At 39.4% G+C, this 25,928-nt stretch overlaps 1 protein-coding gene across 1 annotated transcript in view; it reads left to right on the top strand.

Annotated features, from left to right (window-relative positions):
- Positions 1-17,250: 17,250 nt before the first annotated feature.
- The window catches only part of PRICKLE2 (prickle planar cell polarity protein 2), a 137,521-nt gene continuing 128,843 nt past the window's right edge, over positions 17,251-25,928 (top strand). The window contains exon 1 of the mRNA XM_049777112.1: positions 17,251-17,415. The gene's annotated coding sequence lies outside the window, so the exon portion shown is untranslated. The remainder of the gene's footprint in view (positions 17,416-25,928) is intronic.

A 25,928-nucleotide genomic window follows, 5' to 3' on the forward strand; every position in this document is an offset into this window, starting at 1 on the left:
TGACATTCACCCAGGCCTGTCCCTCAGTGACCCAGGAGGCAGCAGCAGGATTCCTGCTCGCTGTGCTGTGGCTTCACTGAAGCAGGCTGAATAAACAAGTACAAAACCACCCTGTCTGTTAGGGGCTCCACAGGCCTCAGTTTCAGGGAAGAAAGCAAGCTGGGAGTACAGCTATGTGTACTGACAGTCACCAGCCTGAGGGTTGTAGATGCCTTCACTGCTCCAAGCTGTCTGATGGTATATTTACAAGCACACTCCATAAACATTTTTAAGGAACCTGCTGTGTATTTGGCAGTTTTTCCTGTCTGTCTTATCTCATAATACAGGAAGAATATTTTTTTCTCTCCTCCAATTTCTCTCTCCTTTCTCTTTTATTTTTACGCCCTTCACTTTCTCCCTCAAATGTCATGCACTTCAGCCATTAGAACTGTCTTTCTAGCTCTCAAAATGTCTTTCTCCGTGGTTCAGACTTCATAACAGACCACCAATTTTTTTTAAAGGGAAGTATACTGTTTCTCACAGTTCCTTTTGGCTAGAATTTCAAATTCTTTGATAAGGTATCATTATAGTTTGCACCTTGCTTTGCCTGTTCCTCCACTCACCAAGATGAGTGGGGGGCAGTATTTAAAAATATCCCAGCCTGGGGAAGGGACTGGGGCTGAGGGTAGTTAAATGTCTTCAGGCAGAATTCCTGGGTTCACTTTTAAGTTGTGAATTTAGGTGGGAGTTGAGAAAGTAGAAACTCAAGTCTGGAGGAGTAAGATGGTGGAGCAGAACAAAATAACATTTGTAAGGTGTTTTTTGTTGTTGTTGTTGTTGTGTTTCTGTTTGTTTTCAAAGCCAAACCGGTAGGAAGACAATTTGGCAGTCTAGGAAGATAATTTCTGCACTGTGTATCACAAGATCCAGGGCTGCTCTTTTTGGGCTTCATAGATTGCCCCAGTGTGCTGGAAAGGCAGGAAGAGCTGTGATGGCTGTTTTATAGACATTAATAATAGTGTCTAGCACTTACTGGGTGCTTCTGGTGTTGCTGACACTGTGCAGAATGCTTTGTGAAGGTCCTTTGAACTCACATAACAAGAAGAGGTATGCAGTTTTCACCATTACTCACATTTAGTCAAAGCAGATTCTTGAATAACAGAGAGGTTAAGTAACTTGCTCAGAGTCACACACAGCAAGAGCAAAGACCCAGAATCAAAGAATTTCTGGATCCCAATACTGGAGTGAATTCTACTGTAGCAGGACCTTCTTCCAAAGCAAGATAAATTAGATACCCTTTCTAGCAAGCTATTTATAGATGTTAAGGGATATTTGAGATTAAAAATACCAGAAGCAGAATTCAGCACAGCGGGTTCAGGGCTAAATATGCCACAGCTATTGCTCTGCTTCTCCTTTTCGCTCTATCAATCCCCTGCCTGATGACATTCATAGGTGCGATAGTCTCCTGGGGTGTGCTCAGCTTAGGAGGAAATTGCAACAAATAAAAGTTAAAAATAAATGTTATGTGGAAATAAAAGGTGCAGTTGTTCATAATTGCCACAACCATAAGAGGTTCACGAGCCATGGTAGTCTATGGTCATCTCTGACATATGTAAACCAGAATATGGGTGATAGGATAGTCCACCCATGCATAGACAGAACCTATCAGCTACTGTTGGCCCCCCATAAAATACTTGTCTGGAGAAAGAGTACAGAGGTTAAGGCACTTGCCTTGGAGTTGCTTCACTCCCGGTTCAATCATGGACATTGCATATACTAGCCTTCCAGCCCCCACAAACATTATTACTGGGTGTGGTACCAAAACTCGAAAGCCAAAATCAAACTAACCATTTAAGGCTTCTAAAAATTGCCACAAGGTTATGCAACAGAAAAAGGAAAACCTTTTTCTTTTTTTATCCAAAAAATGTCTACTATATCTTGGTAATAAGCCTTAGTCTGTGGCATTGTCATGTCTCTTTCGCCTTCCTCCTTCAACCCCTTCCAGATTTGTGTGATGGAAACTTAATGCTGAGAGAATGTATCCAAGGAGGTGGGGTTCCTTCATTGAGCTCTGTATAGGGCTCTGGCTTCATCCAGGGAGGGGCAACCTCAAAGACTGGGAACACCCAAGCCTGCAAAGAAGTCTACATTAGTCGGATCAGACCTTGGAACAATTTATGCCCCAGGGTATTGTCAGAAACAATAGAACAATCAGCTAGAAATTGATGGCAGCTAAGAACTGGGTATAATGCCAATACATGTAGATTAACCAGGTACTGAGAGAGTCTGTTGTCCTGTATTGCTCTAAGGAAGAGTACCAGAAACTGCACATTCATCTTGTCTAGCTAGTCTTGAAGTAAATATAAATAAGCAAACAGCAGCAAATTCCAGAAAAGGGAAGAAGAAATTGGTGGTGGGAAAGTTGCACTGGTAAAGCGGGGTGCTCTTTTATTTTATAATTGAAATCCACTACAAACATGTTTGTAATCATGGTGCTTGAATAAAGATATCATTTAAAAAAATACAGATTTTCCACAGTATATTATTATCTGGTAAGCCAAGGTGTTTGGAGAATACGTAGCAGTGATCAAAATACATGCTAAGTACATGGGACTCATAACCAACTGACCCTCTCTAGTAATTGTAATTTTTCTTTATTTTAGTTTTTGGGTCACACCCGGCAGGACTCAGGGGTTACTCCTGACTCTGTGCTCAGAAATTGCTCCTGGCAGGCTCGGAGGACCATATGGGATTCTGGGATTCGAACTACTGTCCATCCTGGATCAGCTGCTTGCAAAGCAAATACCCTACCTCTGTGCTTGCTATCTCTTTGGTTCCTAGTAATTGTAATTTTAAATACACACTTTATAATAGTTTCACGAGACATATAAGCAAAAAAAGCACGTGACCCATACACAAAAAAGTATGCTAAGGAATTGCCTATGAGTTGGCCTAAATGCCAGATTTAGCAAACCAGGACTTCAAAGCAACTACTATAAATATATTCAAAGAACAATAGGAACCTTTGTCTAGAAATTAAAGGAAAGAATAACAAAGATGTCTCATTAAATTCAGACTATCAATGAAGAGGAAAAAAATACTTTAAAAATATTAAAAACAAAAATAATTGTATTAAAATATATATTAACTGAAGCCTCATCTGAGAGGCTCAGCTGTAGATTTAATCTGAAGGAGGAAAGAATTTGCAGACAGTAAGGTAATGTAAGCAAAATTATGCAATCTGAGGAATACAGAGGGAAAAAAGAGAAAGGAATGAAGTAAAATGAACAGAGCCTTTGAAAAACATGGAATGTCTTTACAGCATACCAAGCATATAAAGGGACCAGTTAAAGGAGAAAGAGAAAAAAAAATAAGTAGGAAAACAACTAAACAACAAACCTAAACTTAAGGCAGAGAGGGAACTTAATAGGCTAGAGTGTCTGCTTTGTATGTGAGATGCCCCCAAACCATAAGGTCCCCTAAACATCAGCAGGAGAAACCCTGGGAGCACAAAGCTGATAGCAGCCCCTAAGCAGTGCCAGGTGTGGGCCCAAGACCAAAATTATATCAAAGTAAAGCAAAACAAAAACCTTTAAGAAATAATACTTTCCACATCTTTTGGAAAATATTAGTCTCCACATCCAAGAAGCTATGTATATATCTGAAATAGGTCAATTTAAAGAGGCACATGTCAGTGTTAAAAAAAAAGAGAAAAATCTTGAAGCAGCAGGAGAAAAATTAATCTGATGCAAAGGGAAACCCTCTAAAAGGCTTACACAACTGATTTTTCAATCTTAGCAGATTTTGATTAATTTCTTAAAACATTAGAGTTTCCGGGCCCGGAGAGATAGCACAGCGGCATTTGCCTTGCAAGCAGCCGATCCAGGACCAAAGGTGGTTGGTTCGAATCCCGGTGTCCCATAGGGTCCCCCGTGCCTGCCAGGAGCTGTTTCTGAGCAGACAGCCAGGAGTAACCCCTGACCACCGCCGGGTGTGGCCCAAAAACCAAAAACAACAACAACAAAAAAAACATTAGAGTTTCCAAATAACCCAGCAATACTACTCCTAATATATTCCCAAGGAAAATGAAAGCCTTTATCTCTATAGAAACTTGTACACAGATGTTCATAATAACATTTTTAATAATAGACACCAGTTGAAAGTCTGGGGGATTGTTCAAAGGAAGACCCTAAATCCAATTTCATCTACCACATGGCTTCTGGAGTGCCACTGGTTATAGCTATCCTGGTGGTCCCTAGTACCATTGAACATGCACAGTGAATCATGGTTTAGGTCCTTGGACCCCATGAATATGACTTGGGAGATACTCTACCACATAGATAAATAAATATATCCAAGGAAACTAGAAATAGCTCCCAAACCCAAATGTCTGTCAATTAATGAGTGGAAGAATACAAAGTATTTATATATCGTATATATAAACAATGAGATATTGTTTATTAACAAAGAAGCCCATTATAAATTATTTCATTTCTATGAAATATACAGACTAGCACATCTATAAAAACAGAAGATGCATTTATGTTTCTCTAGAGTTACAACAATGAGGGCAATGGGAAATGATTATAACTTGCTAAGGGGTATGGGTTTTCTAAAATTAAAATGTGATGATGTTTGTACCACTCTGTGCATAAGATAAAAATACCTATAGAGTTTTAAATCTATCAGGTTGTTCAATAAGTGGGTGAACTGTAAGATGTCAATTCTACTTCAATAAAACATTTTTTTATATCTTTTGGGCTATATCCAGCAGTGGTCAGGGTCTACTTTGGGCTCTATCTTTAGGAGTGACTCCCAGTGATGCCTGGAGGACCATGTCTTACTGGATTATTACACCTGGGTCTCTTGCATGCAACACATGTGCTCAGTCCATTGTACCCTCTCACTCTGACCCCCTCAATAAAACATTTGTAAGCAAGCTCAGGAGAAAAAGTAGAAACAGGATGGGCCATATTAGGAAGATGGAATGGGATAAATCTCACCTAAAATGGGAGGGCTTTAGTGAGGCTACAATTTTAAGATAAGAGAAGCATTTAAGACAAAAAGAATCTTTATAGACTGATTAAAGACCAGGAGATGGAATGCGTCTGATGTGTTCCAGGGTCAGTGTTTGAGGAACAACACAGTAGAGAGTGAGTTGCAGAAAATGGTATCACAGAAGACACAGGTTAGATCTCCAGGGCCATACTCCAATAAGACCAGCACTGAAGCAGTGTTACATGCTTTCATGTTTATTTTCAAAGTACTTTGTGCTTCCCAGTTTGACTGAAAGGGGCAAAAATGGACCTCCTAATAGTTACATTGATGGGCCTTTGAACTATCTTGAAGAAGAGAAATGGAGGTGGCTTAGAGTAGGTTACAGATTGAAAGTACTGCTGAGAAGTTGCATATACTTGAGAAGTAGAGCCAACAGAACTACTCAAAAGTTAAGCAGTAAGTATAGACAGCCTCCAATTTTAGGTGCTTTCTCATAGACTTTCTTCCATCTTCCCTTTCCTCTCTTGATCTTGTGCAATGATCAGATTTTCATACACATTTGCTCATGGTGCTTGCTAGTGATCTAATTCCTTTATTGTGGTGATTATCAGGAGCTTTTACATTGCTCACAAGTCTGCTTGCTTATAGGGCCTCCTGGTGCAGTGCTCACACACCATCTTAGTTACAGTACTCTCAAGGGGCACATAAATTTTTTGCAGTGTTTGCATACACTTGACTGTAGGACAGCTGGAAATTGTGGCATCAGGATCTCAGACAGCAAAGCTTTTGGTTAGAAACAACAGAGCTGCCAAGATCATGCTTCTGTATGTTAGTAACCTTGGGGATCAAACTCAGAAGCTCATGCTTATGATATAAGCACAGAACTTGCATCACCCAGACCTTAGTCATCTGAGTCATCTCCCAGGACTTACTTATAATTTTGTTACTTCACAATGATATGGAAACTCTAATCAGTCAATTAAAACTGGACTTTGTATGTTGAATGCTGATTTTTTTTTTTTACCCCTGCTCTGGGCTAATAACAATGCAGTTTAGCACTCTTTTGTGATGCTGGGCTGCCAGCTAAATTACTTAAGACATGCCATTTTAAGAGTAAATAATGACTAGCAAATGGTTAGTAATGTGTTACCAGTATTTTTTTTTACTCAATAATTTCAACACATAGAGGTCCCCTCAGGAGGAAACCCCATTGTGAGTTGAGGACAGCCACTGATTGTGACTTTGCTGGTCGCAGTCTTTGTTGCAGCTATTAACTTCTGAAAGAAACCAACCAGGCCATGGACTATAGGAATTAAGAGTAGTAGTTTTTTTTTTGTTTTTTTTTTTTTTTTTTAATTAAAACTGTATTTTCAAAAACATGAAGGAGACCATATTTGACCCAGGGGATGTAGTTTGCCAACTCCACATGAGATGTTAAAGACAAGAGGAAGAAAAAAAATGACTCATGGGATTTTATTCTTAATAAATGGAAAGATGGGTTGCTTTTGACTGAGATGGTGATACTGCCAATGTAATAGATTAGGTGGGTGGTGAAGAATTGAGATCCAAGCTCCTTATATTTCAGAAACCTTTTAGACATCCAAATGTAAATTAGAAGTATAAAGCTAGAAACATCGTTGTGAATTCATGGGGGGGGGGATCTAATTTTGGGGGTTAGAGAGATCAGTCCAGGGGTTAAGTTAAGACACTTGCCTAGTGTGCAACCAGCACTGTTTCATTCCCAGCATCACTTCGTTTGGTCTCCCAAGCATTGCCAAGTGCAGCTTTGGTGGCCCAGACACCACAGGGCCAAAGCAGCATCACATTCTACACTTTGAACCATTGGCCCAATTGGCTGAGAATCACAGATGGCCCCCACCCTTGAGCATCACTTGGGAGGCCCTGTCCTCCACTCCTCAAAAATCTCTGGCTTGGAGTTTTTAGCCTAGAAATATTATTTAAGGTCAAGGACCAGATGAAAGGCATAAATGTAGATAGAAGAGAATTGAGATCCCACGACTGAGTTCTGGAATGCTTCCATATTTAGCTGTCAAAGAGAGGAGAATAAACCAGTGAAAGATTCAAGGAAGAACATGCTGAGAGGTGAAGGAAACCAGGAGAATGTAACATTCTGGAAGCTAGATAAAGAACTTCTCAGAGAGGTTAACTCCATCCTTTCCCACTCCAAAATCCTTGAGTATACAAATGAGCAGAGAGGTAGCTTCCAGGAATAATCATGTATTCTTTTTAATTTCTAGATGAAAAAAGAAATCATTGCAAAACTTTTTATTTATCCTACAAATAGTCAGGTCAACAAGTACTTTGTTGGATGCTGGGAATAGACTGGAGAGCCATAAAAGACGGTCCCTGAGCTCAGTCTAGTTTAAATGGCAAGATGCTTTATCCTGTCTCCATTAACAGCAATTATTACAAAAATGGATCCTAACCGCTCACCTCGAATGTAGAACTCTGAAACAGCAAGAATTGACAAGGCAAGAGCCTGCATTTCAGAAAGCTGTCCTGTAAGGTTTGTTTTTTTTTAAGGTGTTTTGTTTTGTTTTGTTTTGTTTTGGGGTCACATTCAGTGACTCTCAGGGGATATTCCTGGCTATGTACTCAGAAATCACTCCTGATTTGGGAGACCATATGGGATGCTGGGGGATTGAACCAAGGTTCTTCCTAGGTTAGGGCATGCAAGGCAAACACCCTACCGCTTGCGTCACTGCTTCGGCCCCTGGTTTTTTATTTTAGTTTTGGAGCCACAATCATTGGTGTTCAGGGATTATTCCTGGCTCTTCACTCTTCACTCCTTACTCCCATAAGACTCAGGAAACCATAGGATGCCAGGGATTGAACCTGTGTCAGCTGTATGCAAGGCAAATACCCTATCTGCTGTATCATCTCTCTGGCCCCAGTCAGTCTTTTTAAAGTTTTGGATAAAGAAATTCATCTAGTGGAGGAAACTTTCCATAGCTGTTTTTCATAAAATTCTTCTCACCCATAACTCCCAGATTGGGACTCACCCGGTGTTTGAGCAGATGGCTGAGAACCTTTGAATTAGAAGCAGGAATGTGGTTTTTGTCATCAGACCCAGGACCAAATTTTAGCTGTGGGTCCTTGAGTCATTATTTTATCGTCTTTGAATTTTCCTGTCCTTAGCTGTACCACAGAGGCTAATAAAAGCTACAGTTTGGGATTAAGGTAAGGACTAAATGAGATAAAGTTTATAAAAACACCTGGTATATCAGCTCTTCCCATTCCTTGAGAAAAATACAAATATGTCAGTTTGTACATCTGTAGCATTTTGTCTTCCAGGATAATTTTCCCAAGACAAGGTCTGCTGCCAGCTTGCTTTTTTATGAGGCAGAGTTTTCCCATTTTTTCCCTCTTCCATTTTGCCAGTGTTGTTTCTCAGGAGAAGCATAGAGAAGCTCAAGTGCCTGCATTTAAGAAGAGCTAGAAAGCGAAGGCTTCCCTAGGCAATTCTCACTTGTTCTCTAGGTCCTTTCTATAGAGAAAATTCCGCTTTCTACTCAGCTGTCTAATGAAAATTAGTAGTTGCAAGGAGGTACTGTAATAAATACAGCTTTCTTTGTCTGAAACAGAAGTAATATTTTCTGGCACGTCATGTCAGTTTAACAATATTTTCATGGAACTGTGCACTGGTAAGCATGTTTAAATCACGGATGCAGTTTTAATCCTTTTTGGGGGCCAGTAAATGAACAAAAGCTTCAGCAGTCTTTCATTTTGATCTTCCCATGCTAGCTTGGCCATATTTTTCTTTTTTAATTAATGTAATTAAATGAGGATAAAGGACTGTGTTCAAATGTTACGCATCAGATTATTGGAATCAAGAATAATGAAAAATGTATGAATTGTGGCATATTTCTAAGATGAGGAAAGAATCAAGAGAGGAAGGCCTCATCTCTGAATTTAAAGTGTGCCAAATTCTTTTTCACAGCATATAGAAATCAGTTCATAGCCTGAGAAACATTTATGGTATGGACCCTTTCACAAATAGACAAGAGAAAAGGGGGATCATCCTTATATTTATCATTTAAAAAATGTACTTTTTGTACTTTTGGCCCACCTTCCTGCTCCATTCTCTGAAAATTGGGTACATGAGTTGGAAGGGAATTAGAATGGAATAATATTTTATCTATAGCATACTCTATAAATATTTCATATATTAGAAGTCACCCCAGTCTTTCCCAGATCTTTGTTGAAATGTGTCTCTAGTTTATAGTTTGGAAAACCTTAGAAAAGAGGAGTATTATTCCCAAGGACACTCAGAGTATATTGAGACTTCAAGCAAGTCCTTTTGTGAAGTTATTTCAGTGACAGTGTGCTACTATGGTGAGAGGTAGATAACCATTTATGGTTGCCTTAATTATTTTGACCTGCATTATTGAAACTTCAGACATTTCCTTAATTTTTTATATTGGATGTTGGTTAGATGTTGTGTCTTAGAAATTAATTTTCTAAATCTAGGGCTGGAATAATTGTACATAGGTTAATGTGCTTGCATTCTGCGAACACAGGTTCCATCAGGCATTTCATTTGGTCATGAGGGTCATAAATATATATATATATATACATATATGATATTTATATAGAGAGAGAGAAAGAGAGAGAGAGAAGAAAAGTGTCTGCAACAGAAATACCATGGGCAAAGGTTGATATACATTATAAGACTGAAATTTAATCATGAACAACTTTGTAACCAAAGTATTTAAATAAAAGGGAGAAAAATGTTAGCCTCAATGACAGGCAAATGAAAGAACAGAGGAGAGGCCAGGGTGAGGGCTGGAGGAAAACTGGAGACATGGGTAGCAGGAAATGTTCACTGGTAAAGGATGTTGTACTTTGTATGATTGAAACTCAATCATAAACAACTTTGTGACTGTATGTCTCATGGTGATTCAGTGAAAGACTTTAAAAACAAACAAAGCAAAAAAAAAAAAAAAAGAAAACAACAACATAAAAGAAATGATGCTATTCCCATCCAAGTTAAAGCAGTTAGCCAAAAAGCTTACCCAGCTCTCAACTTCTGCTTTTGTAGCCTGAAAATTATGTTGAAATTACAGTGATGCTGAAAGGAAGTTGACTAAATCTTTGAGTTATTGCTTGGAATAGAGTTTCCTGGGAAATCTTTGATACTGAGATATTAATCAGTCTTCCTTCCTTCCTTCCTTCCTTCCTTCCTTCCTTCCTTCCTTCCTTCCTTCCTTCCTTCCTTCCTTCCTTCCTTCTTTTTCCCTCCTTCACTCCCTCTCTCCCTCCCTCCCTCCCTCCCTCCCTCCCTCTCTCCCTCCCTCCCTCCCTCCCTCCCTCCCTCCCTCCCATTCCTCTTTCATTCCAGGGGTATATATACAAGGCACGTTTTATATAATCAAGGCAAGTCACATATTATATATATATAATATATATATAATATATATGCTATTGAGCTATATTCAATTCATAAATTCATTTTCTGGCTGGAGAAATAGCACAGTGGTAGGGCCTTTGCCTTGCATGCAGTAGACTCAGGGCAGACGGTGGTTTGAATCCTGGCATCCTATATGGTCCCCAGAGCCTGCAGGAGTGATTTCTCAGCAAAGAGTCAGGAGTAACCCCTGAGTGCTGCAGGGTGTGGACCCCCCATAAAAAAGAAAGGAAATTCATTTCTCTGATATCTATTTTGTTAATGCATCATAGATTGGGTCTACCCCAATAATATAGCAACATGTTATAAGCCTCCTTTAGCTCATTTAAAATAAAATTATTAGAGCTCAAAGTCTAATTATCAGAGACTCAATTTATTTAAAACATATCATTTATATAAAATTAAAATTTTAAAATAAAATAAAGAAGGGCCAAGCAATAGCACAGCAATAGGGTATTTGCCTTGCATTCAGCAGACAGACCTGGCACAGACCTGGGATCCATCTCCTGCATCCATCATGGTACCAAGAGCCTGCCAGGAGCAATTTCTGAGTGCAAGCCAGGATTAAGCAGGACTAAGCCAGGACTGAGCGCCACTGGGTGTGGCTCAAAAGAAAAACAACAACAAAATAAAATAAATTAAAATAAAATAAAATAAGTCACTTAAAACTGTCTTTTGTAGGCATAATGTTTATGTTTTACATATAAAAATATGCACTAATATTATAAATAATATATGTAATTACTATGAAATAGATGTTAGGATGTATGTCTAGATATTTTATCGTGTAAAGTTATACATATATGTGTGACTAGATATATGTGTCACATACTTAAAAATAAAATGAATTATTAATTTATGGGTGGCTTGAAGCTTTGTTAACATTCCTTTGGGTAATTAAGATTTCAGAATGCAGGGCCATAGGTACTAATCTAATCTGTAGGGCTGAACTGTCTTTATCTCTTGAAAGTGCTACTCAAACCAAGATACTCTAAGCTGCCCTTGCCATTTCTTTCCATGTCAGTTGTTCAAGAGTCCCTCAGTGAAATCTCCCTTTAGTTCTTTTAAAAGCTATTCCCTCTAATTTTGCCTAATGGAAATGGAGATTGATAATTGTTCTTTATTACCATCCTCATTATAGTCCTCCATCTAGTGCTTTGGTCCTTGTCACTTACCCCTCTCCTGTATAAGCTAATAAGCCAGGAGTTGCTCAGGCTTTCCTGTAATCTGACAAGATTTGACTAATGCTGGTTAGAATGGAAAGATGATTTGATTTTCCAGTGTCTGTGAAGCCCTCTTTGTCACTCGCTGCCAGTGTCATGTTGGTGCTGCTCTGCTGTCTGGAGCTCTTGTGGATGAGTCTCTTAATTCTGCATATGTGCTAACACTTTTATTTCTGCTCTTCCTTTTGTCTGTAACACAATCTTAAATAGCTAAAATTCAACCGTGACATTTTTGTATTATGGTCATTTCCCCCCCCCAAGGTAGTCCTTTTGTTTATGCTTTTTGGACTGTGATCAACACCAGTAAAAATCTTCCTCAATATAAATTGACTTATTATTTTAGGGACTGGAGAGGTAGTGCAGAATTTATGGTATTTGCCTTATATACAGCTAAAACCCTGTTCCAAATCCTCGGCATTGAATATGAACCTGGGTCCATTCTTGAGCACAAAGCCAGGAATTGCTACTGAACACTGCAGAGATATACACTTCCATCTAAATAAATAAATAAATAAATAAAATGGTTTTGGGAAGTAGGAGATGTTTGGGTCACATTCAACAGTTCAGGGTCCATGCCTGTCTCTGTTCCCTGTGGATTTAGTTGTTCCCATCATTGCTGGGGAAACCATGTGGTTAAATCAGGGTTGACCACATATAAGGCAAGCACTTTAACATGTCAAATATCTCTCTGGCCTAAAATTGCCTTAAAAGTTTTTTTTTTTCAAAGCAAGTTTTTTTTACCTTCAACCTGACCCAAATTACACCTTCCCTGTGTTCTGATGATCTTGCATACATTCGTTGTCTTATAACTACTACACATCATTATATAAATATCTTTTTTTGTTGTTGTTTATATCACACCTAATTGTGATCATCATGGATGAGCTCTACACTAAGAGTATCACTAGGTATCACTACTCCTAATGATACTCAGGGGACCTTCTAAGGTATATGGAATTGAACCTGGGTTGGATGTGTGTTTCACCTACTGTACTATATGTCCAGATCAAAATATCTTTTGTCTTAATTACATAAAAAATTTGAAGATCAGTTATGGTGTCTTCATCTCCAAGCTAGCATATATCTCACTGATATGACTCTTCTCCCCCTTTACATATAATTTTCTCTCACAAATATGGAATTTCATTGGTTTTGCAAAAAGGGTTTGATTTCTTTTCGGACTCACCAGGTTTCTGAAATTTCTAAAGTAGCTGTTGCCTCACTTTGTCTTACATCAGTTTTCCCCATTATCTAAAAGTTAAATTCTATCCTTTGGTATAATTTGGTAGTTTATTTAAAAGATGTTATACATTAAATTTTTTATATAACTTAATAATTACTTTCACAGACCCCCAAAATAGCATAACAAATCATAACAAATAGAAAATCTATTTTCAGGTAGCTGGGGGAGAGCTGCACTTAATGACATATTTTCCCAAAAACCCTGGATAGAGTGGTTTCCAGAATGAAGGGAATGATCACAAGGAATTGTTTAGCCCTGAGTTTTGTTATTTCAATCATCTGTGCCAGGGTAATGCATAGATCCCTGGCTTAGCTGCCGATTGCACTCACAGAGAATGTCTGGCAGATGAGCTTCAGTAATATGTTTTTGCACTCACACTCTCCTAACTGCAAATAAATCTTTGAGAAATCTGTACTCACCCTATCATATTACATGTCACACTCTCCTCTGCTTGCTTGTCTTCCCTTCTCTTTTTTCAAATGCAGGGCAGGCATTTCTCTTGTTCATCATGATACCTCTCTCAGGTATAGTCTTGTGACTGGAAAACAAGAGTGCATGCATGGATTTAATGAATGAATAAATGCATGAATAGATGGAAGAAACACACATACTTGTAGAAACAAAAACTATCTTGACCTACTGTGCAATTTCAGAAGTATCTTAAGACCTGGTGTCTCCTGGTCATTTTTGCTACTGTCTCTGCTAGTTTTCTAACAATTGAAAAGTGCTTGTTTTATAGGAGAACATATCAGTTTATCATACACATTTTACAGCGCTTTGAGTTGTACCATCAATGTGAATGATTTTGTATTCTTCATTTCTCCACTTCTGGCCCATTTTTGGACTTTTTTACCTGGTTCATTAGTTAATTTTTGCTGAAGTTAATGGTGATGAAAGTTAATGGTAATGGTGATCAAAACTTCCACTCTCAGTAGCTATTTCTTATTAACAAGTATTTATAACTGTTTGTTGTATGCAAGATTTAGTCGCCAGTACCCAACACAAGTTCATTTCATCCTCCATGTAGTCTATTTAACCAGCATCAAAGGTCTGGAGCACATATTTTGCATGTAGCACATATGCTTAGTTCAGATTCACTGTATGAACTCCAGGTTCCACCAATAGCAACCCTCAAGCACTAAGTAATCTCCGAATTCCTGAACCTACTAAGTATGTACTCCTTCACCCCTGTCCTGCCAAAACAAGCCAAACAAACACAAAAACAGTCCTGCAATGTTAGGTACTATTATTGCCCCTCTTATTAAATATGAGCATCTCAAACTGTAAATCATAGAGTTCACAAGTGTCAGAGCAGGATCTTACCCTAGGCAACTCAGTCAACATCCCAAATTATATTTTTCACTTCTTTGAAGTTGTTGGCTCTGTGTTTAGTCTACCCCAGAGAAGGTTAATTTACCTTAACTTTCTATGTTCCTGCTTTCATCTTTATTACTTCACTGTCAATGATTTGTGAATTGCCTTTCATAATTCTCATGCTGATTGTAAACACATCAGAGAGTAGTGGACCCATCTTTAGTAGAAAAAATATATGAAGGCTAGAGATAGTACAGTGGATAAGGTGTTTACTTTGTGCATGGCTAACACAAGTTGGATTCCCAGCATTGCATATGGTCCTCTAAGTTTCACCAGGAGTGTATCCTGAGCACAAGGCTAGAAATAAGCTTTGAGCACAGCCAGTGTGACCCCAAAATTCAGAAGAGGAAACTGGAGCATGGGTGCCCATTAAAATACTGGAGGAAGATGTTATGGGTTCCATTTAACTACTGATGACTCTAAACTGTATCTTTGGTAATCTACTGATAGTAGGATACTGGAATCTAGAGAAACCATCTATTTCTTTCCATGCAATGTGAGTTCCATGTGAGACCTAAAGTGGATAATTACTCATTCACTTGTTTTCCTTTTCTATTAGCAAAAAGTTATTCCAGGTCTCATGATTTTCACCATGAAAGTCTTCTGTGAACCAGTGGTAATCATTCTGAAAGAAGTTATTAAGCATTATTAATACGATTAGGTATAACAAAAGACATAATTTAACTTCCCTACATTCAACAAAGAAATTCATTTGAAGCTTCAAGAGCTCCAGCTGGAAGGGCAGAGCTCATCAGAGTGGGGAGTGTGGGCAGGGAGCTGTGCTGGCTGCTTTGTCCTTGGGGATGACTCTATGCATGATGGAACACTCTCCCGGCCTCTCAACATCCCCTCACCCCCATCTAAAGCACCTCAATCCTTCTTTATCAGAGCCACAGAAATCACCTTTTTAGGGTAAGCTTACTTTTCAGTTGGTTCAGAATACAGGCATCTTTGAAGGAACAATGGGCTTTTAATCATGTAGAGGGTTAAGGCTGGAGAGATTATGATGGGTAAGATGTTTTCCTTGTATGTAGTCAGCCCAAAGTCAATTATTAGTACCACATATGGTTCTCTGACCACTTCATGAGTGATCCCTGTGAACACACACAGAATCAGGCGTAAATGCAGAGCACTGCCATGTATGGCCCAAGTACTAAAAATAAAAATAAAATAAAAATAGTGAAGAGAATAGAAACAATGTCCATCCCAATGGAAGGAAAACCTCAGTGAATTGTTATGACTTTATACAAAATATCAGAAATAACTTATTTACTTATTCACTGGTGACCATTGTGAACTTGTTCATTGGTTCTCCCATCTTATTTTTCACTTTTATACTCTACTAGAACATGAACATGAATGCAAAGAAACCAAACATAGGATTAGTACCTTGTCTCCACTGAACACCACATGGCACAGGATAGGGATTCAGAAAATTCTGATGAAATGAAAAGTTGGTAGTGATGGAAAATTGGAAGACCCCCTCACAAAGTTAAGAGTGGGCAAGGGCCAGCTGTATCATTATTGGGAAGCAAAGTCAGGATTCAAACCCAGATCTCTCTATCTCTAGAGTTATTTATTTGTGATTACTATTTAGCGGCCTTTTGCTGGAGCAGAGACATGAAGATTGAAGACTCAAAGATAATAGTTCACAAAACTGATGTCTAAGGGCCAGAAATGTGCGAGTCTGGTACATTCTTGCTGAAATTCTCTTTAGAGCTGGGAAATGCCTTTCTCTGCTCAATGACTTAGTTTCCTGATTGTACAACAGAGAGACCAAAACTACTTGGGCTAAGCATCACAGAATGTTCAGCCTTGTCACCTCAATGCTCTTTCCAAGCCACCTGGGGTACTGGAGTTGAGGGGTGACTAATTCACCTTTCCAGCACATGACGCAAAAGATCCCTCTATTTTATTAAGGGGATGCACAATAGTTCAAGGATGACAAGAACCTCAAAGCCAGCAAACAAACTAGAAATCAAACTTAGAGAAAGCTATCTTATTTTTATTTTTTTAAAGAAAAAAAAAAAAGCAAAGTAGAGATTTTCAAGGCCCAAAGCAGCGTTTAGGAGGCAGGGATGGGGTAGGGGAGGTGGAAGCCTGGCTTCCACTCCTTTTAGCTGATGCTTTCATATCATCAGAAACAGGCTCTCCCGTTGATAACTGTTCCCAAATCTGATTTTCCAGCCTCATAGCAGCACCACCACCTTAAAAAAAAAAAGAAAAGAAAAAGAAAAAGAAAAGAAAAAGAAATAGTTATTGAGCTTGAAAGCTTCCCTTCTTCCATGTGATATTTTTGCAAATATTTTTGTGAATATGTTGGGAGGTGCAAAGCTGGGGCCTTTGCAGACAACAGTATGGTTTTCTTCTCTCTCCCCGGGTTGGAGGGTTGGTGGTGGTGGTGGTGGGGGGGGAGGCGGAGAATTATTGATTTGGAAATCGAGGCTAATTTACATGTAAATAAATCTCAGCGCTGGGCAGAGGGGACTGTTCAGTCCAGATGCCGCGTCTGCCTGGCTGACGTCACGGCCTCATTAGCATGCGGAGGATGCAGGCACTGCAACAGCGACTTCAACAGCACCTCCAGCAGCTCTGCCGACAGTTATTATTATTATTAATTATTATTATTATTATTGTTTTTATTTATTTATTTTTTTTGGCCGAGCTGCATATTTCCTGCTAAGGGTGTCTTGGGCTCTGCGCCTGGTGGACTGTCTTAGTCGATCCAGGTCTGGTTCAGCTGTAGTTGTGACGCCGAAGTCTGCTGGACTTTTCTGTGGGTGGAGAAAACTGGGGAGTTCAGGCCAAACTGGGGGGTAGTGGGTGGGGGGCATCTCAGCCAGGCTGATAGGAGCCAAAGGCTGGGTTAGAAAGTCACACTTTTCCCCCCTTACGGGGTAGATCCCCAGCGGGCTCTGGATTTCTAGCAGCGTCTTTTCGGTGCCCGAATGCAGAGCAGCAGGCTGGAGCTTGCTGCTGGCTTCACTTCACCCAGGGTTCAGGTTTGGAGGAGCAGGGTTTGGAGAAAATGCTGGGGTTGCCTACGGTCCTGCTTGCGTTCTTAGAAGCCATCCTGGGGAAGAAAGTGAAGCCCGGCCACTGACAAGCTCGGAAGGTCTGGTGGAAGGAAGCTTGGAGCCTGGGCATTTCAATCCTCCACTTACCCGGAGGTAAGTGGGCAGGCAATGTGTTGCCATTCATCAATTGAGCAATAGTTTTTATTATTTCTAGGAGAGTGTGAAACCTAGAGAGAGCCTTTGCAGCTTGGGTGGACATTGAGAACTGTGTGCTTGCTCTTGGCCAGGTGACATTTAAGTAGCCCATTGGAGTGGCATCTTGTTTGGGGTTTGGGTGCTTGTTAGGTGCAAAGTGTCAGGCACTAGCTTAGAGAGAGGATCCTAGCAGTGGCCCTGTTTTAGAAACAAGATTTCTCTATGAGAGATCCACTCTTCCCCCAAAATAATAAGAATGAGAGGACTTGAAGAGCAAGCAGCTGATCAGGGTGGCAAAACCTTTAGAGGAGCTGAGAAACAAGAACTGAGCTGAGATTTACAGGTAAGGAAATGGCGTTCTGATTGTGAAGGTTTAAATTTAGTCTGTGCTTTCAGATTAGAAATGGTGACAGAGCTTTGGAGTAGAAGTGCTCAGCACAGCTAAAACCCTCATTCCGTGTTTTCTCAACGCTGGGGTTCTTAGCAAAATAGTCAGACTTCCCTTCTCACTCTTGGTTACCCGCCCCCCCTCCAAAAAAATAAAACAGAATTACAAATCTGCCAGGGAGGTCTTGCAATGAAATACAGGTTTTTAATCCCATTATTCTTTGTTATGTGGATTTGGCCCAGGTTGGGGGGTCCAAAGGGACTCTCATAAACCATAAATAATCCCGGCTGGACCAAATCACACCAGGGTAGGCGATCTGTACCAGATGCGATGCCATCCACCAGATCAAGCAGGGCTCTTGTCTAATTTAGGCATGTAGCTGATTTCCCCAGTGAGGGGGTTCTGCCTTCACTCAGTAACAAATATGACCACAGTCAGGGGAGGGCTATATATAAATATATAATCTTCAGTATGCCCAGAATAGAAAGGCATGGATGGCCATGGAGCAGGTATGTAGTGTGCAAGTTTGCAATTTGCGTTGCTTGAAACTCTTTTCCCAGGGAGTGTTTTAAACCTTCTCGGTGAGACTTAAAGACACTGAAGCAGCCTAGCCTTGCTGGAGGCTGAATTGGCAGTTTGTAATTCTTCTCCCCAGAAGGCTTACCGGCTGCTGATAGTTTTATCACAGATGGGTCAGGATGAGTGTCCCCATGGGTGCTCCAGAGTAAGGTCACAACTTTTGACAGAATTTACCATATTTGTGTGAAAATTTGGTTTTTTAGTGCCTCCTTGAATGCTTGTAAAGGTTTTTTTGCCTTGCCATCAAATGGTCTTTCCCCTCGGGATTTTCTTCCTTTTTTTTTGTTTTTTCCACTGTGGCAAATTAAAACATGTTGGTTTCCGTCAGACATTGCAGCCTTGTAAATAGTCCCTTGGGTCAGCCAAAAACGTGGGCAAAATAGTTGGGTCCGGTTTGAAATAGCAGTTTTTGGTAAAGACTCAGACCGCTATAGAAGGGGAAATAATAGAAAAAATAGGAAGAAGGTTGCTTTGATGGTATTCTTTAGGAAGAAGAGAACAGAGGTTCAGCATTATAGCTTCAGATATTGATATTGCTCTGATGACAGCATGATCTCTGTGTTGATTTCTATCAGTAAAATGGGGAGAACAGTAGAACTATAAGCAGTGTAGTAAGTTTAAAAATTAAATGACATGACATGAAAAGTACAGTGCTACTCATATAATAAATGCTTGATGACTATTGGTTATTACTATTGTTCTGATGTTCTCATTGGAACCAGGTGTTGGTCTGTAAAGAGGTATTTTGCCAGTAGAAAAAGTGCTGTCTCCTGTCATTATATCTTCCAAATACATGACTACTCATAGGTTCCACCCCAGTGGACAGAACAAAATATATTATTCTGGAATCCTATATTTCCACAACCCTGAAAGTCACTGAGTTTTGGTTTAATGGAAGTCATTTAGTCCCAGCAGGGGTTTAGTTGCCTGGAAAGAACTGCTGATTTCTTTTCTTTCTTTCTTTCTTTCTTTCTTTCTTTCTTTCTCTTTCTTTCTTTCTTTCTTTCTTTCTTTCTTTCTTTCTTTCTTTCTTTCTTTTCTTTTTCTTTCTTTCTTTCTTTTCTTTCTTTCTTTCTTTCTTTCTTTCTTTCTTTCTTTCTTTTTTCTTTCTTTTCTTTCTTTCTTTCTTTTCTTTCTTTCTTCTTTCTTTCTTTTCTTTCTTTCTTTCTTTCTTTCTTCTTTTCTTTCTTCCTTTCTTTCTTTTTCTTTCTCTCTTCTCTCTCTCTCTTCTCTTTCTTTCTTTCTTTCTTTCTTCTCTTTCTTTCTTTCTTCTTCTTTCTTTCTTCTTTCTTTTCTCTTCCTCTTTCTTCCTTTCTTTCCTTTTTCTTTTTTTCTTCCTTTTTTTTTCTTTCTTTCTTTTTTCTTCTTTCTTTTTTTCTTTCTTCCTTTCCTTCCTTTTCTTTCTCTTTCTTTTTCTTCCTTCTCTCCCTTTTTTCTCTCTCCTCTCTCTTTACTTTTTTCTTCTTCTTTTTTCCTCTTTCTTTTTCTCTTTCGTTTGGCAGTTGACAATTCCCATGTAGAGAGCTTCAGATTCCAGATTAGAAAAACACATTTTAGGACATCTCTTCTTCTGTTTTTATATTTCTCTTCTGTTCCCACTTTGTATGCCAAAAACCTTCTTTTTTATTTCATTCTAGTACAAAGACTTGGCACTTTCTTTCTCCATCCAAGATTGACTTAAAATATTGAATCATCACTTGCTGGTTGACCTCCTCAGAAATTCGCAAGCTGAATTTATGTTACCATACACCAAACTGATTTTAGTGTGGAGGGTGTCTGTGAAGAAATAGGAATAGGCAACTGTGCCTATCTGACCAGGCCCCTTGCCCAGTTTGGCAAATACTGACACAATAAATATCTCTGCCAGATTAGTGTGCTTATTTCTTTCTGTCAGTGAACATAACTTAAGTATGAATACACTTTTGTTCCCTTTTCTTTCAACACCTTTTAAAATTTTGGGGAAAATGGAATTTTGATGCAGCAATCAATCTAAAGAATGAATTGAAATCGAATTAAGAAGATCCCTTAGGGATCTAGCATAAAATTATTTTTCAGAAAATCGTGGATTTGTAGTTGATCATTCATGGTTGATATAGGCAAGTTGTTTATTTTGTTTAAGCTTTCCTTTTTTTTTTTTTAATGTTGTGTTCCCTTATCCAGAAGTGTTTGGGACCATAAGTTATCAGGGCCTCACATGTAAGGCCATGTACTAGACCATTTTGAGTCATATCTCCAGTCTTCCAATTGTGTTTTGCATGATAAATCCTATTCTACATTAATAAACTGCACACTTTCAATTGCTATCTGATTTATATGTGATTTGTGGTAGACTCTCAACTTTTCTGAACTTTGGTTTCTTATGTGAGAACTGGAACTAAATTTTCCGAACTCAAAGAATTGCTATGGCCACAATGGGTCTTCCTCCCATTGTTTAATTCTGGAACTTACCTGACCTTAACTTCATTTCCTTTTTGGTGTTGATATCTCAGAGATTTCCCACTCTTATTCCAGGCTGGGGAAACAACATGGGAGTAGTAGTTTAAGTATTCATTTGACAGAAGAAACTGAAAGCTAAAGAGAGGAAAATAACTTTCCTTAAATAATACAGTTGGATTTGTTGATCCCTGTACCTAATCTAGTGCTCCTTCTAAGGCATGGATTCCAAAGGTTCTGACCCAGATAGCTATCTTGCCTGCCTTGAATTAGCAGAAGTCTCTTGCTGTCAAAACCCCCCCAGCTATGGTCTCTAGCTGCTATGTTGACTTCAGATATACATCAATCAAAATGTCCTGTCCCTCACACTGAAATTCTGGAAGAACTTTTCCTTTGTATTGGAAGATCCACTAAAAACTCTTCTCTAATCACTTTCTTTGTCATGATAATAATCAGTTAATTGTTAGTGACCTATTAGATTTAAGAGCTCTGGGACTAAGGAGTGAAAAATAATCATTATCCCTTGAAGTTCTTCATTGACCAATTGACTCATGTTGCCACCTATAAATATTTTCATTGAAACGCTGTCATTTCTATAACCTGTGCATGTTTGTGTGCATGTGTGCACTTAAAGGAGACAGAGAGAAAATGCTGGAGATGATCACACTGAATTCCAGCAATAAAGATCTCGACAATTGCCCCTTTAGGATCTGTCCAGTTGACTTTGGGAACTTGGTTTTCACTTTTCACTTCGATTTGTTTGCTGGAAGAGCTAGAAACTGGGAGGCTTTCGGGGTCATGACTTAGAACTAAGCAAGGAAAGAGAGAGAGAGAGAGAGAGAGGAGAGAGAAGAGAGAGAAGAGAGAGAGAGAGAGAGAGACTGAGTGGAGGAGTTAGAAGGAAGGGGAGGTGGGGACAGACCTGGTATAGCAGCTGGGAGAATATCAGCACACTCTACAATCAATTATGAAAGTGTGAAGCTGTAGGTTCCCTTTGAGAAAAGCTGAAAGAAGACAAGAGCCTCTGTTCTTCAGCTAGAACTTCCTCTCCTCCTCTTCCCATCTGTCCTTACAGAACGCATAGTGCAGACATTTTGAATCCTAAAACTGCGGTATGATTTGACCAATATGTACGAAAATACCAATTTGTAATTCTCCAGAGCACCATGGCCCAAGTTATAAAAGTGCATAAAACAGCATGTTGTAAATCAATATCATCATCTGTATGCCTTCAACTTAATAATGTACTGGTATATTAATTATTTCCTCATAGCAATTGGGGGATAGGAATTTGGAGAGATGGCTCAAAGAGCTGGAAAGGTTCTTTGTATGCTGGAGACCCTTGGTTTTGATCCTTGGCATAATTGTATGCGACCTTTTCCCACGCCCACACGAGCAGAGAAGAACATTACTTAAAAAGAGGAATAATAGCATGTAGGTAAGGCCTTTGCCTTGCATGCAGGACTGTGGGTTCAAATCCTGGCATCCCCATATGGTCCCCCGAGCCTGCAGGAGCCTATTTCTGAGTGTAGAGACAGGAGTAACCCCTGAGCGCTGCCGGGTGTGACTTAAAAACCCAACACCCCCCCCAAAAAAAAAGAATTAGGCACTTTTCCTTGGTTGGATGTAAGGATAAATTTCCCAGCCCATGTATGGCTGTAAATTCTGCAAAAATCAAATTGGCTGATCCAAGACTAGTTTTATGACTATTGGCATGAAAGAGGAGACCTAATAGTGTAGAGTAGGGTTACTCAAACTATGGCCCACCAAAAGCAGGCCCATAATTCCCATTGAAATATTGATAAGTTTGTTTGATTTAACTTTACTTTTCTTCAGTTTAAAATATTATATTGTTTATTTTTACTTAAAATAAGACATATTGCAGTGTGATAGTAATTTATTCTTAGTTGTTTTCTTTAAGAATAATGGGCCCACCAATGGTCTGAGGGACAGTGAACTGGCCCCCTGTTTAAAGAGTTTGAAGAGAGCCTGAGGATAGCACAGTGGTAGGATGTTGCCTTTCACGTGGTTGACCCAGGATGGAGCTGGGTTCAATCCCCGGCATCCTATATGGTCCCAGAGCCGGGAGTGATTTCTGAGCAATATAGCCAGGAGTAACCTCTAAGCATCACTGGGTGTGGCCCAAAACAAACAAACAATAAAATTTGTTGAGAATGTAGAGGGTACAAAGCCCTGCAATATTACTGGCTGGAGTTTGGGACCTGAAGAAAGTCAGGACTGAACTCATTGAAAAAGTATTCCCAGTGTCAAGCTAACAAGTAACGAAAGGGGAAACCTGCAGGAGAAAGAATAGTGGCAATTTATGATGAATTCCTTTCTTCCTGGTTCCAGCCTTTGAGCTGTCATAGGTAAATCAATGTGTGGTGGCTTGGAAGGATATGGATACTATTTGTTTCCTTGATCTGAGTGCTGATACCCCTGCTGCCTGCCACACACACACCCACACACACACATAGACATGTCCAGTCCTGGGGATTGAACCCAGAGTGTTGCCACCATCGATTGACCGCACAGTATGCCTTAGGATGTGGTGGTGACTTAAGTTGCTGTGCATTTTCCACATTCTGAAAGTACCAATACCCTCAAGCATTCCAGCCCTCCATAACTCCTTAAAACCACAAATGTGATCCAGCCCCATCCAGGGTTAAAAGCATTGGGGACATAAATTCTTAGCATTTCATCTCAACTGGGCAGGATGCCATTTTTCCAGCTCTTTTCTTGGCATCTATTCATCAACTGTGAGTCCACGGACATGCTTATCCATGAAAGTTCCAGGACTCAGCTGAGAAACTGTTCTACTTTTTGTGGCTACAGGGTCAGGAATAGTTTCTGGCTAGTTATTAATGTGTAAATGAGTATATTCCTTGAGTAATTATGAATTGGTACAGTGCCTTAGTGTTAGTGTTTGTGTGATCATATGAAAAAAGTGTTATTATCATTTGAGTATGTGTGTTAGTTCACGTGAGACTGCTTTACATACTTTGCCATAATAATGGTAGATTGGAACCTAAGAGAAAGATGTAGCAGACACAGTGTTGAATTGCATGCAGCTGACCCCATGTTCAATCCCCTGGGACCCCTATATGGTCCTCCCAAACCTCACCAGGAGTGGTCTTTGAGCATAAAACCAGGAACCAGGAGTAAGTAAATGAGCAAACAAACAAACAAACAAAAAACAAAAAGCATGGTAGATTCTTATAGTAACTATACTTCTGGGTAATTTCTATTTCTGTTTAATATAGGGAAAACAAGATTAAAAGTAACTTTGCCTAAGATTACAGAGATAAAACAGAGTTAGAGTGGGATTTGAACCTAAGATAATCCATAACTCAAGGCCTGAAACCATATCCACCATTCTCAGTTCTCTGATGCACTCTTAAGAGGTCTTCTGTGGATGCTTTTGTTTTATCTTCTAGATATTTCAGTAGCCATCATCATTTGAAAAATGTCCTCATTACTTAGATGCTTTGTTAAAATTCTTTTGGTTGATCATTTGTAAAATTGAAAACACCCAAGAAAGTGTCTCCAGCTAAAACAGGACTAAGTGACTTCTTTGAATGTGCCTTTTAGAATGGAGAGTAAGTTGGTTAAAATAATAGTAGACACACTAAGTTGAGAAGTAAAAGTTGCTTGCCTATGCCAGCAATATTTTGATGGAAGAAGCATTAAGGAATTCTGCAGGGCCAAACTTAAAGTCATTGGCAAACCAATTGGCATGTAGAAAAAAGGTAAACTCTGTTGGTTTTTTTTTTTTTTTTTTTTTTTTTTGGTTTTTGGTTTTTGGTTTTTGTGTCACACCCAGCAGACACTCAGGGGGTTATTCCCTGGCTCTACACTCAGAAATCACCTTTGACAGGCTCAGGGGGATGGGACCATATGGGATGCCGTGATTTGAACTACTGACCTTCTGCATGCAAGGCAAAAGCCCTTACCTCCATGCAATCTCTCGGGCCCCAATTCTGTTGGGGTCTTTGATCTATAAATGCAATGCATAACCAGTTCTCATTAGAATATACGTTTTTCCCCTTTATAGGCTTCAGTTCTCTCATCACTTACCATATTTTTTGTACCATGAGATGCACTTTTCCCCCCCAAAAGATGGGGGAAAATGTTTGTGCGTCTTATGGAGAGAATGCCATCTGGAGATAAAGCCTGAGTATAAGGGACTTTTTTATATTAACAAAAATTTATTTCAAAAAATATTTTTAATTTTTTGATGCCAAAAAATGTTAGGTAAATGTGTTTAAGAGTTTAAAGTTTAAGAGAATGTTTAACCAGCTGAGGACCAGTGTATTGTAAATACACTTTGTCCTCGCAGGCTGGTTGTTCCCAGTTGTCATCTCCTGACATCTTTTATTTTCCTCAAAAATTATGTGTGTCCAGGGGCCGGAGAGATAGCATGGAGGTAAAGCGTTTGCCTTTCATGCAGGAGGTCATCGGTTCGAATCCCGGCATCCCATATGGTCCCCCATGCCTGCCAGGAGCAATTTCTGAGCCTGGAGCCAGGAATAACCCCTGAGCACTGCCGGGTGTGACCCAAAAAAAAAATATTTGTGTCCTATGGTAAGGTGCATCTTATAGAGCAAAAAGTACAGTAAATAAAAGTCTTGAATCACGGATCTATAAGTTCTCTTCTGGCACTGGCCTTGATGAGTATGAACTTCAGAATGAATTTGGTCTTGTCAGTGAAAAGATGTGATTTGCACTATTAGCTGCTCTTGGGTGAAGAATTAAAAGGTCAGGTTTATATGTAAAGTAGATCTCTGTGTTATAAAATGTGTTCAAATATGAGGATCCAGAGAGTGACTCTTGAATCTCCCTGGGGAAATGTCTAACCTTTAGAAGTTTCTCACTAGTGAAAGGGGGGAGCATGGCTTTTGTGCTACTCATTCTCTCTCAGAAGCCCACTGTAGTTGTATTACATATGCAATCATTCTTCAAAGTTCTGGAGACTAAGACTTCTCTAGTTCAATGTGCAACTAACTGGGAAGTGTTATGGAAATGCAAACTCTGCATTTTAAGCAAGGTTCTGGTGGTACCAATGCTGCTC

The sequence above is a fragment of the Suncus etruscus genome, chromosome 7 (assembly GCF_024139225.1).
Source record: "Suncus etruscus isolate mSunEtr1 chromosome 7, mSunEtr1.pri.cur, whole genome shotgun sequence".
Classification (NCBI taxonomy): Eukaryota; Metazoa; Chordata; class Mammalia; order Eulipotyphla; family Soricidae; genus Suncus; species Suncus etruscus.